Raw genomic sequence first — 17376 nt, forward strand, 5'->3', positions numbered from 1 at the left:
GAATGCCCAGATTTAGCCAGATATCTTTTTCACAAGTAAGTCTAGCATCGGTGCTTTTTCAAAACAAAACAAAACAGACCCGTGACATCTAATTTCAGCAGACATTAAATACATGAAACCAGGCTTATCTCTTTAGAGGCTGCAAATGTAATGGAGAAAGAATACAGCCAAATAATCAGTCCAGTTCGGGCTAAAGGACTGAAAGGGCACTAATGCAGAGAAGCCTGGTTTCTCAGGTTATGAACGATTATACAGACACCTCAGTCATAGTCGTAGCCCCAATGGCTTGATTCACTAAGTCAGGAGGACTCCCTGTGCTCCTACAGAACTGGCCTTTTCATTGCTGCTTACCTGACTTTTTGTTCAAACCTGTTCCTTTTTGCCTGTTCAAATTTGCCTGTTCTTTCCAGGCTGTCAGCAAAAGTAAGAGAATACACCAATTACTTTCTAAAAGGGAAAACTCTGGCTTAAATACAGAATCTGTAGTTATACTTCTTTCCTCTCTCTACTTGACCAAAAGGCACAGAGTTCTCTCTTCTTACTGGAAAGCCTGTTTGGGCAGCTCTCTCCCTTCATAGTTGTCTTTTCCCTTTCCCTATCTCTGCTCAGGTGTTCTCCTCCCAGTCCACCCAAGTCCACCCCAGCCCTGTGGCACTGTGGTGGTGCCGGAGGTGGTGTGCAGCTATGCACATAGGCACATCCTGCCCTCACAAATCCTAAAAGAACTGAAAAGGCAGTGTCATGACTGGAATGGCTCATTCCAGCCCTTCTCCATACCTCCATTTGAAGCCAACTACTACTGAGATGGAGAAAGCAGACAGAGGAAACCTTCTTCCTTCCTCTTATTGCTTTAGGTGAAAAGTGAGTAGGGTGCTGTTCTTTTAAGGAAAAATTAAATGACAATTTCAAATGTGATGCTTGGTATTGTAACCATGCTTCTCTTGTCAGTGTGGTTTTTGATCATATGCTAATATTGTCTGTGGCATATTTGTTTTCCACAGACAGATGGCAAGACATTTTGGACCGGACTCACAAGCAAGTTACTCTGATTAAAAAGCGTATATGTCAAGGCACAATCTGTAGGCATGCTCTAGGCTTGTGGCAAAAGCATGGATAGCAGATTTAGTTGTAGTCTCTTATACTAATATCAATTTAGTAAAAAATAAAGAATGAGCTATTATAAAGAACACAACAGTTCACACAGTTAGTTGTTCCCTTCCATTCTGGGCTTGAAATATTATACAACATGGCAGCTGCTCTCTGCAAAAGTCTGAAGGATTCTTGAATAATTAAGAATGCAGTATGACACTGTCTACTTTCAGTTACAGAGAGGCGTTGTGTTGTTGCTCTTTTCACATGGTGTTTGTAAATCAGGTGCACAAGACCTGTCTGAACGAAAATGAAAGTATATTTTTGAATCTTCAGTGTTATGATTTGGTTATTCACAGTGATAACATGACAATAAATAGAGTTAGGGAAGTCCAAAAGCTAGTAAATGCCTTCTTCAGAAGTGTAAAGTTGTTTAATACTGAGTCCTGTGTTGCTATCAGGTTAACCATGACACTGCCTCTACTCTACAGAGCACAACTCAGTCTTCTTCATACTGTGACTCTTGAGACAGAGAGATCTCAGGAATGATAGCCAGCATAGCCACAGCATGACGAAATGACCGAAGCCTATGAAATATTTTGCTGATGCCAAGGTCTAAAAAGCCAAGCTTGCAGAGGATGAAGAGAAAGGAAAGAGGATAAGGTGCATTCATTTGTCTGTATTAGTGATTTTGAACCTGGGAGAATACTGATAAACAATGAACCCAACCAGCAAAAAGAGCATGATAGCAGTGCCCAAATGCACACGTTCTACAAACTCCTATCATCCCAATACATAATTTCCCTATATTTTAAGAAATTCACCAGCTTCATAGTGACATATTGAAACATTCCTCAGCTCTTATTCCCTAGACCACACACTTCTGGCAATAGTGACTGCACAAATTTTATGCAGAATCCAGTTTTAAATTCTGAATAGTTTAATGCCGCCATTGGAGGCCTATAGCTAGCGGTGTCCCCCAGGGGTCAGTACTGGGTCCAGTCTTGTTCAACATATTCATTAGTGACCTGGAGGAAGGGACAGAGTGCACCCTCAGCAAGTTTGCTGATGATACCAAACTGGGCGGAGTGGCTGACACACCAGAAGACTGTGCTGCCATTCAGGGGGACGTGGACAGGCTGGAGAGCTGGGCGGAGAGGAACCTCCTGAAGTTCAACAAAGGCAAGGGCAGGGTCCTGCACTTTTGGGGAGGAATAGCCCTCTGCACCAGGACAGCTTGGGGGTTGACCTGCTGGAAAGCAGCTCTGCCGAGAAGGGCCTGGGAGTGCTGGTGGACAACAAGTCAAGCATGAGGCAGCAGTGTGCCCTTGTGGTCAGGAGGGCCAGCAGTATCCTGGGGTGCATGAGGCAGAGTGTGGCCAGCAGGTCGAGGGAGGTGATCCTGCCCCTCTCCTCAGCCCTGATGAGGCCTCACTTGGGAGTCTTGTGTCCACTTCTGGGCTCCCCAGAGACACGGCACTACTGGAGAGAGTCCAGTGGAGGGCTACCAAGATGGTTAGGGGACGGGAGCATCTCTCCTCTGAAGAAAGGCTGAGAGAGCTGGGCCTGTTCAGCGTGGAGAAAAGACTGAGAGGGGATCTGATCACTGTCTACAAGTATCTGAAGGGGGGATGTCGAGAGGATGGGGCCAGTCTCTTCTCCGTGGTGCCCAGCGACAGGACAAGAGGCAACGGGCAGAAACATAGGAAGTTCCATCTGAACATGAGAAAAATTTTTTTCTTGTGAGGGTGACTGAGCGCTGGAACAGGTTGCCCAGAGAGGTAGTGGAGTCTCCTTCGCTGGAGAAATTCAAAACCCGCCTGGACGCGATCCTGTGCAGTGTGCTCTAGAGGTCCCTGCTTGAGCAGGGGGGGTTGGACTAGATGATCTCCAGAGGTCCCTTCCGACCTTGGCCATTCTGTGATTCTGTGACTGAACATGCCTTTGTTGAATGGCCAGATGAGGGAGCTCTTAAAGTGTCCTGAGACTGTAAGCTTTTATGATTCAGTTCTGAGAAAGAGAGATTAAGTCTAGGTCAATGGGTTGAAAGTCATAGTTCTTGATAGTTCAGGGAATTCTGAGAAGAATCAAGTCATGACCAAACCCATGCAAGCTGTAGTGGACTTTCAAGAACTGTTGGCAGCACTGAGTAGGATGTTTGTGTGCTAATAGCCCGGTTTATGTTTTGGAAGCCTCCAAAATCTCTTTATTTCCAGCATATCTGTGTTGTTTTTAACATTGCACAATATGTTCCATGCTTAATAATCCTTCTAAAAGTAGACATTTATTTAAGAAGAAAATCATATTTCAAGTAGTATATTTAGCTCTCAGAGTACTCTTACTAAAAAAAAAAAAAGAAAAAAAGTTTTTAATTTAGCCAGTAAGGCAATGGAGACCAAGTGCTTTGTACAGGTCATGCAGTGAGTTAGTGACTCAGCCAAGATTAGATGATTGAATCTCATTCTTTCACCTTTTTACCCCAACCATTAGATCCTGCTGCCTGTATAAACAGTCTGCATAGCTTGGTAAGAAGTTTAAAAAGTCAGGTCAAGCTCATTTTAAACTGTTTGAACCGCTTGTGGAATGTCAACTCTATGATCAAGTTTGTATTTAGCCATGAATCTTCAAATAATTCAGTACTGGGAGAAAATCTGATTGCACAGCAAGCTGAGACTACATAAGAAGTACAGGCCAAAACTGTAGGTGGATCTACTAATCTTCTGCTGGAACCTCTAAAGCAATTTACTATCTCTAGATAACACACATTCTGCATTCTCATTAGAAAATTCAAACCCAGCCGGCTACATCAGAATTAGCTAATACACAGCCCTGCTAAACGGGGCTTGTTGGAGTATGTAAGAAGAAAACCACTTAATCAGCTATTAAGAATGATGAGGAGACAAGCACAGTGTTTCTGCAATTTAGCAGAACAATGTAGCAATACTCTGGAAGGAAAATAAAGGGAGGTAGGGTATTTGCTACTGTGAGTGGGAGGAATGGCTATGTGCAAGCATTTTGAATCAATGCAGCTTGTGTTCAGAGCAGCTGAGGCAAGGTGGCGTTGACTTCAGTGCAGACTAGCTCTTCTGGGCATAATCCAGCTCCGAATAGCCTTGTAGCAAAAAGAAAGAGGAAACACCTTAGTTTCTGCCCCTATTATTTGCATTGTACTGTCTTTCAGCTAGAAAGTATGAAAACTCATATCTTAATACGAGTTCTTAAACTAGTATCTGCCATCAAGAGCTTCCAGTATAAGCAGCCAAGACAGGCAAACTGCTAGAATAAAGGAGCCTGGTTGGTTCCATGTTATGTTTGAGGACTGAAGGCAGCAAGACTCTCTATGATCCCTTGTTAGTTTAGGACCTAGTTTGCATTCATGCTCCAAGCCCCAGTCTATCCCCACTGCCTAGTCTAGAGAGCACCTCTGGCACCTGCAAGTAAAAGGCAGGTCTGGGTTAGAGTGGGGTCTTTGCTCCTGCAGGGTGGGCCTAACAAACTCCAACCTGCTGGTCTCAGTCACTGAAAGCTGGATAGCCGGCCAAAGGGCTGTTAAATGAGCAAAGGCATTTTGGTAACTAAGCGTTACCTGGCCAGATGCAGCACTCAGAACTGGATGAGCCGGGTTTGTCACCTGCTTGCTGCTAGAGATGCCTGCGGTCCTACAGCACTTACTTACATCTCAGAAAAAGCAGTTCCTCAGAGGCTGGCATGTCTCCTTGCAGGCATGTCTCAAGCTGCCCAGGTCTGCACAGAGCCGAGCAGCTAGATGTCAGCCTCTTCCCTTGGACCTGCCCTGAGATGCTGCTGCTCACCTCCGGTGGGCCCAACCTGGCAGCGATTCCAGGCCTTTGCAGAGCAGAGGAGATGGTTCATCTCCTTCCCTAGAGTGTTCGCTCAGGAGGTAGGCAAACCAAAACTTTTTTTTTTCTTTTTTTTCTTTTTTTTTGCGCTTGCAGAGCTTCAAACCTCCATATCCTAATTGCACTAATCATCAGTCTGAGTAGTATTTTGGAATACCCTTCTATGTCTGGAGGGGTAAAAGGCAGAGAAAGGCACACCAGTATGTGTTACAAAAAACCCTGGGCATTAATCCCTGCTACAAGGAAGACTAAACATACCATGCTTGAGTATTCGCTTCATACAACAGCGTAAAGACAAGACCCTAGGTTCTTTAGCTTAGTGAGAGCCCTAAGGGCTTAGCTACCTTTGCCTTCCTTTTTTTTCTCTCTGCTGGCAACCGTAAATCACTTTTTTTTTGCACAACAGCTTCAACAGAAGACATTAAGAGCGTCCTAGCTGGCTGCCCTTTCTGTCCTCATGTGAATTAGCCTGGCCCCAGTTTCCTCTTCATCTTGGCTACAGCTGCTTACATGCACAGACCGATCTTATAATCCCATCAGTACCTCAGGCTGGATGGCCTTGAGATTAAGAAGGAAAGGAAGTAAAAAGCTCCATGCAGCTCTGAAAACGTTAGCTCCTCTAACAGGAAGAATCCCATAAATTTCAGCGTAGGCAATACAAAGCCATTTTACTACATGAACTAGAGCTCTCTCCCCTCTCCCTTTCCCTCTCTGCCTTCAGATGGTAGAAGCCACTCTCTTTTTCCTTTTCTCTCCTTTCTTTCCCTCTGGACTGGTAGATTATTTTTCATTGCATAGCTGGAATTGTAACCCCCCTTCTCTCTGCTATTTTTTTTTTCTCCCCTGGGCCTGATCCAAAACCCACTTAAATTGAGAGAATTAATAGATTCTTTTGTGTCTGACATAGTAAGACTGTGTCAGCAAAAGTCAGTCTCCCAGCAGCAATGGTGAGAGATATTGTGACATTAAAAGTAAATCACTCCTTGAAATGCTTTTGAAAAGAACAGCCCACCAATTTATGCCTGTTTTATAGTTAAGGCTTTGATTTTGATGTTCCAAAGTATTTTTTATTTCTGTAGAAAATTCAATCACTTTCAAGCAGCAGGTCTGTTTCTTATTAACATCATTAAAAATAATCACAGCCAACTTCAAGCATTTAAACCTGCAGTTAGTCCCCAGTAAAATACAGTAAATAAACTAATGAGGAGATTGGAATTTTCCACCATTGCAATCATCAAGGCACTCTTCTGGCAGATAGTTTGTTTCATGTCCAGAAGCAACCCAAACATTACCAAAAAAGGATAGCGCGGCAGAATGGTGGTATTAAGAGAGATCCCTCCTGCAGCTGTGAGCATTTTCCCTTTATTTTTATTTTTATTTTTTTGCTATGATAGGAAATAACCAGAAATACAAACTTCCAGACAGAAATGGAGAGACTAAATTTACTAGTTTTACGGGATGGTAATAACCAACAGAAACTGTAATGAATCATTTGTAGTAGATATCAAAAGATTGTTGTGGCATGAAAAATACATAACCTTGCCTCCATGTGTTTCTCTAGCACACATACTGCACTATTGCACACACATTGAAATGATTTATTTTGACCTTGATGTAATCAAGAAGTGGTCGAGAGGAAATCCTGGTAGAGTTGTGCTAGATCAAAAGCATTTACTGCGCAAAAGGAAGAAAAAGGAGTTAAAAAAAATTTAGCCTGTTATAAAGTCAGAAGTAAAGTAAAACAAAGAAGGTAAACTATACAGCAGCGTGCAAAAATATACAAGCATCTGAGTAACTAAGGCTGAGTGAGACATGTGAGAAGAAAACTGGCAAGGTAAGTCTTTGAGTAGAACACATTTATCCAGCTGAATTTGAGAGCAGGACCTGGCTCTTAGCCACAAACTGCAAAATGCCGCTTATGAAGATGGGATGGGGCAAGACTGCACAAGGCGCAGCATAGCTCAACTGGCCAGGACTTAGAGGTGCAAAATTAGCCAGGGGAGCAGTTTTTTAAGCAGATATAAATCAAACAGGAGGTCACCTCTTTTAGTGGCTCTCAATGCAGGTCTCAGCAGTATGTGGTGACAGGAAGCAGCGAGGCAGATGAAATCAAGAGTAAAATAGGTTAATAGTTTGCATGCTTACTTGGGAATTAGCTACTGTGGACTATCTCTGGGCAAGCTACATCTGTCTGTGCCTCATAGGATAACAATATTTTCCTAGCTTACCTTGCTTCTGTAAGATTAATATGTGAAATGCCCAGATACCACAGTGAGAGGGATGACTGAAATACCGAGAATTTGCTCCCATAAAATGTTCAAATACTTGAAAAAAGGTATCTCAGTAAAGTATGAACCATTCTGTGAGTAATTTTACACTCATATAGGACAATCCTGAGCCTCGTATGTTATACTAGAAACATGCCTTTGGCAAGCTGTGTCCTTTAAAAAAAACACACCTCAGCCATCATTAGCCTATATCATATGCAGGTGCTCTGCACAGGGTATGAAGACAAAATCAGCACTACTTTTTCTCCCCAGCCTCAACCAAGTTGCCTTCAATTTTCTACCGAAATTTTTGACTCCCTTTCCAACCAAGCGGTACATCCTTGACACTCCCACTCCTTCCCAAATCCTGACCCCTGCCATTTCATATAATTATTTTCTCTGTGTTGCCTACCTTTCTCTCTCCCTGTGTCTTCCGCATAGTTTGAACTACCATATTTTTAATGATGGTAGACCTTCCGGGCTCTGAGGAGAAACATTTAATGAGATGACAACCCCAATCCTTTCCTGCGCAGTTCTTCTCAGTGACACGATGTTTAAATGTTTATCTAAAACCTCCATCACGGCATTTCCTAACAACATGTATTTCACTTGCTAGATTGGGCCTATTGCCAGTGAGGTAATGAAGACATAAAACTTAACAGCTTCCATTTATTTTCTTATCTTAAATGCAAAATTACTTTGTAGCTGAAGGCAAAAAACTTTACTTAACAGGCCAGACTATTACTGTGCAACATTTATAAAAATGCATTCTCGAAAGAGATGGGATAAGAATAGTATGAAAAAAAACCCAAAAACACAGAAATAGGTTCATTATGTAGATTCATCTCTGCCTCCAGCTCCTTGGTAGTGAGTAAGGAAAGAGGCAGTCATGCCCCTGGAGGGCAGATAGGGATGGTCCCTTGGAAACAGCGAGGAGGAGAGGCCTTCTAGAGGAGCTGACAGTGAGCGTGTGCAGGTCAGAGGTAAGAGAGGAAGTCTGCTCTGCAAAAGCATTCCTTGCTTTGCATTTTGCTTTCATTCTTTCCTCCTGAAGATGCTGATCAAGAAGCTAGAACGTGGAGACGCTTCTGACGCTTGTGAGAGATCTACGTTTCCTTTAGTTGTTTCCCAGTCCTTTCTGTCGTTGAAGGGTCGGTCAAAACACGAGTTCCCCAAGGATGATTAAGCTGATGTTTTCAAGAAAGCAACAAGATGTGGTGAATCTCTCAGACTCACGGGTTCTTTAGTGTAACAGGTGTAAATTCACAGTAAATTCACAGTTAAAGCATGGGAGTTTTGCTGACTTCATACCAAAGTGACTGCGGGCAGAGCTCCACTATGACTGGTAGAGTTATTCCAGACCACCACCACCACTTTTCTAAGCTGCCATATATTTTTCAAAAACAGTGAGGACTAGAGAAAGGGTTCATCCCTTTCAGAGCTGAATTGTAGAGCTGATCATTGGCTAAGAGGCTTCTTCAGTGAGAAAGCTAAGGAGGACGTTCGGTGGTAAATGAAGGGTAAATTAAAGTCTGGCCAACTCCTAGCATGACAGGGAGATGAGAAAGAGAATGGGGAGAATTATGGGAAGAGAAGCATAAACCAACAGCAATGCATATTGATGCAGCTGGGTGACTGTGTCAGGCTTACACAAAAGATAGGTTTTAAATACTGGCTTTTTATGTCGTAGTAAAAATAAGTTTCAGGTTGATGTTATGACTTTCAGTGTCGTGAAGCGTTCCTGATTTTGCCCTTATGAAAGTATGGATAGGTCTGATTATTGTTTCAGTTATGAGCTTGCAGAGGAGGGCAATCCCTCCGGATTCAGAACCCTAGACGTGTACAGCTGGTGGTTGAGACCTGAATCACATACACTACATTTATAAAGTGCAGTGTTAACCTGGATGCCTGGATTTCTCCCTGTTTTCATCTATAAGCAGTTTTTGTCCATCTTTCTGAATTGCATAAAGACTTAATTAAAAGACTTAAATCATTTAATATAATATTAATATGATTGCATAATAATTTAAATTAATAACTCTAAATATATGTAAAATTAATCATTTGAAATAAATATCATGATTATTTAATACATATAAATATAAATTAATTAAAAGACTGAAAAAAGACTTAAAAAAATCTAGCTTTGTTCACAAAGCAGAAAAGGTTTTTTCCATTTGGCATTACTTCTATGACGTGTGACTGATTATTGCTAACCCCTGTATACACAAAGCAGGACAGTCATTATTGAAACTATTACAAAATGCTTTTTACATGGCAAGACTGTTTCTTATGAGCTCCTATTCAGAGGCAGTAGGGAGATCTTATCCTTGTCCATTCCAAGGGCTGAGAAATACGGGGGAGAGACATAATCACTGTACCTATTGATCTAAAAAAACGGCTCGGAGGTAGTACTTTTTCCTGATGCTGTCACTGGCAATGGCTGACACGTTGTACAGCATGTAAGCATAATTATCCAGCTGATGAACTTAAGCCTTGTCTCAATAGTTTTGATGAAGGATACCCAGGAGTCTCTGCCTTTTTCTTTGCAACTGAAATGATAGTTCTAGTGAATGAATTGTGTAGTTTCAGATGGGGAATTTAAAACTAAGAAAGACCTTCCTTTCCTGTTAAGGCAAGATTTTTTCTAGCAGAATTTGTAATTGGGTGAAGTCAAGACAAAATATTTCATTTGAGTGTGGGTAAACAATTTTGTTACATCGAATGATTAGGATTTCATCGTTCTATTCCAATTCAGGTCATGAACGATACTTTTGTTACTGTTTTTCCCAGAGGACAAAAATTTCATTTTTGATCAAATTAGTGGTTTAACCTTGCCAGTAATTATTAGAACTATTACTGTCAACAGAAATTGGTAACTTATTTTAATTAGTATTTTGTAAAAGCCTACCAACCAAATGCAATACTAATTAAAGCAAAAATAATCTGAATGCTGTCATTTTAACTGAGTAGGCCAAAAGATGAGCCAATAGCAGATAAATATACAACATAGTGTTTTAACAGGGGCACGCATCTGTTTCTCATTAACTTTGCTTGAGACAAGTAAGGAATCAAGGTTTCCCGTGATTTAATTTGAAGAGCAATTTGGATTTCCTGTGCCTCAGCTGGAGGCATTATTGGTATGAGACCAAAAAAGCCCTAACTGTCCTAGGAGGTTCATGTCTCACAAAACATAATACCTACAGAAATTCAAACAGGATGTCAAGAAGTGTTACAAGGGGTTCTCAGTGCTCTCTAGTGTTTCTAATAATAATTTTCAAGGCAAAAGAATATTAAACCGAAAGTTTCATTCTCTCTTCTTGCCACAGAAAACCCCATCAACTTAGAAAAGATAATTGGCTAATGAGTACTGCTCAGTACATCACCCTAATGGACTCCTTTTCAGTGGAGAAGTTAAAATTCCAGCACAGATTCTGTGAAAATGATATTACTGATCGGATTAGCTGAAACTGTGAGTCATATAGAGGGAATGCAGCTTGGACAGATAGCAGTGGAGCTTTAGTTACTCAAGTGTTTCAGAAAGGACTGAACATGTGATCTCTGAGAGTGAGGTCCTATAATTTTTCTCTGGTGGGTACCCGGGAATGGAGTCACTCTAAACTCTTATTTGCTTGTGTATACCATGGCCTTGGTGCCTCTCACAAAAATAATAGCAATGGCATGTTTGCATAAATAATTAAACACTGCTAGGAGGATAATGGAGGTCTGCTACCTCCTTTCAGTGGATATTTTACAAAGTACACTTCATTCTCTTTTACTTCCAAATGAGGAAGAAATTTTCTTAAATATTCCAATACTTAAGAGGTTAATGGCTGGGTGCTTAACAGCACCACTCTGGCTTTTTTCTTCGGATGAAATTCCAGCCCCATTGGAGTCAATTCTGGCTTTTGCCACTGATCTCAACACAGCTGAGATTTTTACTGCTTGGTGCTGGCTGAGAGAGGTCTGGAGATGCAAGTGGTGAAACTGTCTGTGATATTTTGGTGCCTCCCATGCTCAGGTAAATATGACCTTGTGCATTTTGCAAAGAGACAGATTTGCATCTGAACTTCCTGTCACTTATTCTTACCATAATAGTCCACAAGACCCTGAATTTTAACTAAGCTGTCTCAGTCAGAATGGATGGTACTGGTTATTACTTTGCACTTCAGTTCCTTTCAACCTTTGTTAGTCTTAAAACCTTGAAACAGTTATTTTAAAGTTCAGTCACTGATGGTTTTGGAAAAACTAAACCATCTGCACTGTTTCTTTGGCAGTGCAAAATTATTTTTGCTACTGGTTTGTCCTAATGATTGTTAAAGCATTCTGACATTTGTAATACCACACTGTTACTGGATATTTAAGGGAGCTTCAAGTAGTTCTGTTGTTTTATATTTCAGAAGAGGTCACAGTGAAAAACAATAAGAAAATGTTCACTTAATTGTGGCTATAGCACTTACTAAGTTATATCCTGTAGAAATGTAAAAGAGCTTAATTTAGGCTATAATTTTTTTAAAATTAGAATTATTAGGAAAAGGAAGTAGATTTTTCCTGTTTTGGGAGAAAGCTGACTTTTTATTGAAAAAGTTTCACATTGTTAAATGAAAATCAGAAGGTTTTTTGTGGAAGGTTTTTTGCATATGTCATCTGTCATATTTTGGAAACCCTGTTTTTCTCAGAAACCAAGCAAGCAAACAAAAAATGTTACTCTGAAGTATTAAAACTGTTTTAGTTTAGAAGCTACATTTGTATTCTAACCAATGCAAAATTATTCCTGTTAAGTGTATTTTCTGTTGCTTTTTTTCTATTCTTACCTTTTTTGGTGTATGAGAGTTTCATTTTTAGTATTAAGATTCTACAGTGTTACTAATCCTGCAGCTAAGACATTTAATGATTTATTGGTCTATATTTGTAGCTGATGTTCGACGTGTCATATATTATTCAGTGTCTGCATCTTATCGTTCCACGTTAAAATTCTCTCAAAACTACAGAAATATTAGCTAATAAAATCATCTTTCATGATCAACTGCACAACTTTTATGCATCCTCTAAGATTTTTAACTAAAGTCAGAGCATATGCCTAAAACTTTCAAGTCACACAACTGAAAATATGGCCTTTGATGTTCAGTAACGAGCAATAATTAATATAAAGGCAAGTTTACAGTAGTTAATATTGGTTGCAGCAATCTTGAAGCACAATTGAAGAAGTCTGCCATTGGGCATGGAGAACTGCAAAAAGAGGTTTTATTTACAGGTAATAGCTATTTCACATATGATCTTGAATAACCAACATAAAACAAAGTTATTTCCCAGCAGATATTCCATCTGATTGTAAAGGCCTTAGAGAGATTTGTTACACGCAATATTTGAACAATGTCATCCATGACTGGAGCACAACACAATTTTGTAGGTAACTATAGATGAGCCTCTTTAATGACATAGCTTCAAAATCTCAGAAGGGTGTAGCAGTGTCAAGAGGGAACATGACTATATTTCCATATAAACAACTTTCATTTCTCACAGATCTGGATGCTTTGGTAATTAAATGATGAAATAGCAGCTAGAAGTTTGAGCTGACCTACTTTGATCATTTTCTCCCAACTGCTTGGAATTTCATAATATTTATTGTAGTTGATATAACACTCTACAGTTGAAACGTGTGAAAATCCTCAGCAATTCCCTCCGTGGGAAGAACATCTAACCATTCAAAATACTCGCTGTTTTGGAACAGAAAAAAGGATTTTCTTTTGACTGGTACTTGCATGCACTTTCTTGACCTCTCCATAAAGTTCTGAACATGCCAGGTTTTGAGGACTCTCTTGGGTACGGAAAACATTTGTTGCTGTCAAGAGAAACCTTGACCTTGTATGCTGTGTGTGACTCAAGAGCCATGAGGATATTGTTGACCCAAAGCCATTTGTAACATTACTGACCATACAAGTGAGCGCTGCTTTCTAAATGGGTTGGTACCTATTTTCAGGGATGTCTCAGTGGCACATTCCTGCCAAGCCCATACCTTGGAGGGATAACCTCTACATGGCTTACCTCAGCCAAACTTTTCCCTTTCCTGGAATTTTTAAAAGGTTTCCATATGTTTAAAAAATATGTTCCCTTACTACATAAGAAAGATTGAGTTAGTTGGTTTTCTCTTACTAAATTAAGGGCTGAAAAGAAAATGACCAATACCCAAATGTACGTCCAATGACTAATGTGAGAAAATGCTGATTTCATGCCACTAATGTTTTCCCATAGCTTTGCCACTACACTGAGAAAGCAGTGGCAGCTGAGCTCAAGAAATCCTACGCACGTGCTTTATTACAGTATATCATGCACTAATGGTCTTGTAGGAATGATGTCTGACCCAGAGAAGTCAACAAACAGCCTCCCATTCAGTGAACTTTGGATCAGTCCCGTGGGGTTTATCTTCAGAGACAGATGCTGGAATTCATCTCACCTAATTGTAAACATTTTCTGTGTAGACATCTAAGTCTAAGGAAGTTATACCAGTCAGGGGAAAACAGAGCATGACTCATCAATACTACTGTAATGTGTACTTGAGGATGAGAGGAATCATGCCCTAGAAGACCCTACATCTCCCTATGTAAAGGAGACCTCTGATCTAGATGTCAGATGTAGCCATCTTCAGTGTAGACATTTATTCTTAGTCAGTCATATGAATCCCAGCAGAAAGACCAATTCCTCCCCTACGAGTTCCCTTTGTCTAGAATCTCTTGGTCAAAGATGAAGCATTTCTCAATGCTCATGCCCCACCGTAGGGCATGATAGTGATAAGTACGCATGTTGGTGCTATTCAAAAAACAAGGGTAGGTGCTGATCCCATAGCTTGACATGGAATAGCTGGCGGGGTTGGGGGGCGGGGGCTGTAACTGCTCTGTGTTTCCCAAGGCTGCAGGACTGTTACTAAGCTGTTTGGCCTCACTGCTCTAAAATCCATCTGACTTAGTGTCGGATGGAGTAGGACTGTAGGACTGACCAGCTCTTGTGTGACCCCATTCCAAAATGCACCTGACAAATGCTGGGCACTCTCAGAAACTGGTCCAAAGAATTTTAATTTGGAAAAGCAACTAAGAATACTTACTGTATCGTTATTTAGACTGAGACTGCTTAAAGGGTATTTTTTGTAACTATTTTAATGGTAAAAAATGACTTGAATTTTTCAGTTAGCACTTGAACTTGCATATCTGAAAGGGGAGGAAGTGGTTATTAGGATTACAATAAATTGTTTGCAGAAATTGGCCCATATTTCTTGCTTCTTGCACATGCAATTATCTGCTATGGTTCTATCTTTAAAATTCATCGTTAAGAATAACAAAAAAAAACCCATTTTTAATGAAGATGCAAAATCACTTTACTTTATGCAACCTCTGTAATATTATTTTTTGCCAAAGAAAAAGCTAAATCACATCAATATTAAAAAAAAAAAAATCAATGTTTCTGGCACCAGAGCTTAATGACGATGATTTAAAGCCTGTGAAGAGTATAGATAGATAATGTTCAGGAAAGAAAGATTAGTAGTCTGGAAATTCAGAAGGAGATAGTGATTTCAAAAACCTGTGTCACCTGTGCACATTTTGAAGACTACGACACACGTTCCACAGAAGTAAAAATATGTATTTTAAAAAACAAAAATAATTGCAAGATTAAATTTGTTAACAAATTTATTTAAAATCAGAAGTATGGGAGAAATGAAATGTAATAGCTGGAAGGGCAGCTTAGGGGCTTTAAATAGAGCATATGTACAATTCAACTACTGTTGAATACTAGTTGCAGATCCTGCTTCTTATTCACTCACCTACTGGCAGGATCACCAGTTCAGCATGCAGGAAAGCTGGCCTGTATACTGCCCTCAGCTGCAGGGATTTACATTCATCTTTTTCACCTCTTAGGAGAACGAGTGCTATAGTTAGCACACTCTACACCCACCAGACCCATGGGTGATGTTGGGCACTCGGCTGCCAAGAGCACAAATCCTGGGACCAAGGAGTAAGTAAGATTTTGTAGCCTTATGCTATTGCACTTAGCTGGAGGGGGACAAGATGCTATGTATGTAGCTGTGAACCATCAGATGTTGGGCACGCCTATTTTATCCATTAGGAGCTGTTATACATGTGATTTATTTCCTTCCTTGCTCTCCAGTTCTGAAAATATGTAAAGTCCCACACTCCGAAATTCATTAAAATACCATATTCTTTACCGCTATTTATAAGCTTTAACAAAATCCAGACTGCTTTTTCACAAAAGAAGAAACTTGAGAGCAAATACGCTGGGAATTCAAGAGTGTTCCAGCAGGGAAAATAAACATTTCAAGCATCTTAATGGCACCTTGAAAGTGGAGGGGGAAAGAAAGGTATACATAATGTATGATCTCTGTTACGTTTCTTAGCATTAAAAAAAAAAAAGTCCTTACAACAGAACCATGACAGTAAAAAATGTAAGCTCATGTTACAGATTACTTAAGACTTTTTTTCTTTAAATTAGTGTAGTAGTTTACAGAAAAAAAAATAAAAAGGATGTATGGAAAAACAGACTTTCTTTTCCCCAGGTATTTCAAAAAGGCGACAGAAAGTGTTAATATGAACTAAAAATATTCGCAAGCAATTAATTTTTTTTGAATTCCTTTCAGACTGTTTCATAAACCACTGCAGACTCCTGTAAACAAACTGTATATTATGGGTGGCGTTTGTCTTATGAGCATTAGCTGTCTAAAAGTTAGGCGCCTAACTTTTCTTCTGCAGTGATGGAAAGAGAGCGCCACCCTGGAAACACAATTCATCTTGTCCAAAAATGCAGGTCTAGGTTAGATGATGAATTGCCCTCTGAAGGCTCTTGTCAGGCTCCATTGACCATGGAAGAAGTTTAGACTGTCGCCCAACTGTTGATGCCTAAAATTAAGTGAGATGATTGCCAGACTGTTATTGTAGCTAGACAAATTGTACAGCTCCGCAACGTGTAATCAGACAGATAATTTGATAACATTTCACTACTAGATGATCTGAGTAAGATTAAATACTTCTTTCAGAGGTATGCAAGTTAGAGAGTAGCCACATTCTCCCTGTGGCAACTCGAGTCAGCGTCTGCTTTATATCCTTCATCAGAGACTCTGCTTTGTCCTAACACAGCAGCGATTAATTAATTGAAGTGATGGCTGCTGGGTATTGTCACTTTAGTGATAGCTATGTCAGAACTCCTCCAAATAGATGACTATAGAAGTGGCAGGGAAATTTTTATTTATTTCTTTGGGGTTAAACCAAGAGCCAGCAGAGAAGTGGACTTGGAAAAGACACAAATAAACTGTTCATGTATTGAGGAAATATAACCAGGTCACCTTAAAGTATTTGAGGCATAACTATAGTCACTGAGATAGAAAACTATTTCAAAGTGGGAACACAGATATTTTTGTTACACTTGACTTTAGCATCATTTTTATGAATAACTTCTGTCATTATTTCCTACCTGGAAGGTGATTTACCAGCTTGAAATCACCATAGAGTGTACTAGCTTAATTGGCCACTTGAGTTCATTGCCAAGCAGCAGATAGCCTGCTGTCTAGCGAGCAAAGTGGCCCTGAGATTTCATTTGAAATGGGATGTACACTATATGTGTGTGATTGATTATTTGTTGCAAATAACCAAGTAATGGCAATCAATACACTTCTGATTTTACATGAAGTGAGTGGGAGAAACATATAAAATAAAGAAGCAGAGAAGAATGTAATAATAGTGCTGTCGGACAGTACTGGGAGTATTTTCTGGGAGACTTTCCAAAGAAATAAGACATCTGTGACTTGTCATCACTTGTGGAGTAATCCACTACCACAGATAAGTATCAGCCTCTGTGATTGGTTTAGGTTGATGTCATTGCATTTAAGAGGAAATATAAAACAGAGTCTCCTTTATAGGCATGGATCCCATCAGGAGAGCCGGCAGCTTTGGACTTTCAGGCCTAGAATATCTAGGTCCAGGTATTAAAAAAATACCATCAGACGCTTGATCGTGTCCTTGCCTTTCAAAGCAATGGTTAGATTCATGTTTGGAAAAGGGTAACTAATCTGATGCATGATATTGAATTAGCTGGTGGCAATTTGTTGATCCTCAGCTAGGGCAAGATGAAAAGGAATTCTACATTTAGAACAGATCTTT

The sequence above is a fragment of the Struthio camelus genome, chromosome Z, assembly GCF_040807025.1.
Source record: "Struthio camelus isolate bStrCam1 chromosome Z, bStrCam1.hap1, whole genome shotgun sequence".
NCBI lineage: Eukaryota > Metazoa > Chordata > Aves > Struthioniformes > Struthionidae > Struthio > Struthio camelus.